Source organism: Mustela erminea, chromosome 12, assembly GCF_009829155.1.
Source record: "Mustela erminea isolate mMusErm1 chromosome 12, mMusErm1.Pri, whole genome shotgun sequence".
Classification (NCBI taxonomy): Eukaryota; Metazoa; Chordata; class Mammalia; order Carnivora; family Mustelidae; genus Mustela; species Mustela erminea.
The window spans coordinates 57,610,466-57,613,690 of NC_045625.1; the positions used below are offsets into that span (position 1 = coordinate 57,610,466).

A 3,225-nucleotide genomic window follows, 5' to 3' on the forward strand; every position below is an offset into this window, starting at 1 on the left:
CACAGTCTTAGCCTATAGGAAATGGGGTGGGAATGTCAGTACTTCCTTGCCAAAATATGAAGGTAAAAAGAAATACTTAAAGAAATAGAGATGTTAGGATGGATTGTGATATAAACTTGAGAATGTACCATCAAATTATTTTCCCATAGTATTCCAAGAGGCCATTTCCTTCACTGGGGTAATGCAATATGGAAACATTGCTAGGGCATGAAGGAGAAACCAACTTAATGTTTCCTGTTCTCTGTAGGATTGAATGGCAGTGGAAGATGATGCCATGAAAATGTGTTCTCCAGGGTAAGGAGGAGTAATTAGATTCTGAAATGGAAAAATATAGGTGGAAGCACTTAATGTTCAGAGGCAAGATAGATTTAATTACTCTAATAGCTAACATGGCTATAATGGAAATCAGGGTGTCTTGATATGCATATCTATGGTGATAGCAAATAGATCATAATGTCCTCGAGAAAAGATAGATAAGTGGAGTAGAGTGCTTCTTGACCTATATAACAAAAAATAAATAGATAAGTTGATAGCTTTTGAATTGATAACTGGGGTTATCCATCAAAATGGAAAGTTGTGCTTCCTCACAAAAATTCCAGACTTATGTTAGTTCATAGACCAAAAAGCCATTGGTTGAAGGGGAATCCAGGTCTCTCTGAGAGTGAACTCAGCCATATTACTGCAAGTAAATTAGATAAATACTTCCCTGATCTTTTTCAAAATGGACTTGTGGCGAAAACTGGTATAACTGTATAGTTGGAAACAGGAATTAAGGATTGATAAACAAAGATTCTGAACCGAGACTGATAATGTAGGAACTGATATAGAATAGAGGCCTTGGACGCCTGATGATAGGTAGAGTTTTACCCCAAGACTGTGTCACAATGCAATGTATCTAATGTGTCCATACAACTAACACACAGTTATTTCTCTGGTCCCCAGGTGGGTAATTGAATACTGATATACTCAACACCTGACAGAATCCTCACATATATCTATGATCTGTGGAGTAAGAACAATTTTGGTAGGAAAAAAAAAAAATCAACAAACAACCCACCCTGTACTTGCTTCTGCAGCACATATATTAATATTGGAATGATGCAGAGATTAGCACACACCCCACTCAAGAATGACACGCAAACTCATGAAGAGTTCCATATTAAAAACAAGCAAAAATCCCCATAAAACCCAACTAGAAGCTCTCCTCTATCCTGAAGAATATATAAAAGCAATACCACATTGCAGGAATTACAATGATAAGCATCACCATCAAATACTTAAGGAAAACAGGAGTAGTGTTTCCTATGATATTCCCATGTAATTCATCTGCTAAGCTGTTAGAAAAAAGTCAGTAAGAAAAGAAAAACTGATCCCACAGGCACCTGGGTGACATAAGTATCTGCCTTTGCTCAGGTCTCAATCCTGGGATCCTAGGTTGGAGCCCCCTAATGGGTTCCCTGCTCAGCGGGAAGCCTGACTCTCCTTCTGCGCCTCCTCTTTCTTGTGCTGACTCTTTCGTGCTCTCTCTCTCTCTCAAATACATAAGTAATAAAAATCTTTTTTTTAATTGATCCTAACTGATAGATGGCTATAGAATGACTACTTTAAAAAAAAAAAAAAGAATGACTACTTTACACTTACCTATGATATAGTCCCAAGTGCAACCGCATGCTTAATATGTTATATTTACTGATGCAATACTACATTCCCCTGGCACTTAACACATATGAATTTATTTGGAAATTATATTCCTCTTGATTCCAACAGAAAGGAGGACCAGAACTAGTTTGCCATCACATAATAGGAATAGCACAATGGGGACAGCATTCACTCGTTGTCAGAGGGCTATGTTAAATAATTCTCATGCTCATGATATGTTCTGCAAGAACACTGATCCTATTATTCTGCAAAACATCATGCCAGGTTTCTATAATTATGTATCACGCTAATGGGACACAATAATCAGAAACTACCAAGTGTTCTATAAGCTCTAGGAAGATATCAGGATGTCAGAGAGTGAAGAAAAATTCTGTTCAAGATGTAGAAGCCTTCCATATCAGGGAATACTTTAGGGGTTCAAGTCAACTAGAGCATATCAGAACATTTTTTTTTCTAAGATGAATACAAATTTAATGTATTTCTTACTTAGAGTACTTGATAAGGCTCTTTGGATTTTTTGAGGCAGCATATAACATTCTTTAAAATACTGTTATGATCCATTTATTGAATGACTCATAAAATGACACTTTTTAGCAGGACTTACAGCAAGAAAGTATTCTGCAAAGTCAAGACTGTGGTGCAAATATGTGACTCAGAAGATCTGATAGTGCTAGAGATATCTATGGTATATTTAAAATGCTATATTGAATCTCTGGCAAGCCTCCAGAAGAAAAAATGACGTGTAGAATCATAGACTGTAGAGGAAAGTCAAGCTTTCTATAGCCGACAATTTAATTTTCATTGAAAAAAGTAACGTCTAGTATTCCTCTAGGTCCAAGTATGGAAAGATCCTGACCACAGGATGCCAGATGTCCATGTAACCACACTTCCTCTTCCTAACTTATGTATTATTAGACTTGCTGAGTTAAAATTTGGGAGTGTAAAGCAGTAACCCATCATACAATACAAATGGTATATGGGATTTAATCTCAGCAGATCTAGAAAGCATGAGAAAAACAGATGAACATGTGGCCAGAACTCCCATATCATTAACCTCAATTGCATTGACATTCTCCTTCAAGGTCATATCTGTGGCCTTTTGTCAGCAAATAAAATTAGGACTGTTTCACAGATGAACTGGCTTAAAGGAGATGCTGCCCCTAAATGAAACTTTATGACTCATTGAAAATGTACCTCAACTCCAGGAAAAGAAGTGAGGACATCCTACAAATATGGAGGCACCGTGCTGTATTCAGTAGCTGCATACTAAGGAAAGCATCAGTAGAGGACTGGTCCGACAGACACTTCTCAGTTGCTACTGGAGATTATCTCAACCTCCCTATCTCTGCCAACCTTGACACTTGGCAGCCGACTAAGCCACTATTCTGATAACCTACAGTGTGTTGACTTCAGCAGCCTTCATCAGGTGTAATCCAATTGTGTCTTATCCCATGGATATTCTGAAATCTCCTCCTCTGGCACTCTCCTCTTCCTGGAAGAATGAGATGTAGGTATATTCAGGGCCACCACAAGTGCATCCAAGAAATCACAATCAGGTAGGTGAAA

The 3,225-nt window shown here is 37.8% G+C and overlaps 1 non-coding gene across 1 annotated transcript; it reads left to right on the forward strand.

Annotated features, from left to right (window-relative positions):
• Nucleotides 1-1,060: 1,060 nt before the first annotated feature.
• LOC116571238 lies at nucleotides 1,061-1,164 on the forward strand. Its single transcript, XR_004277802.1, has one exon. It is a non-coding gene; the product is annotated as a U6 spliceosomal RNA (small nuclear RNA).
• Nucleotides 1,165-3,225: the final 2,061 nt, after the last annotated feature.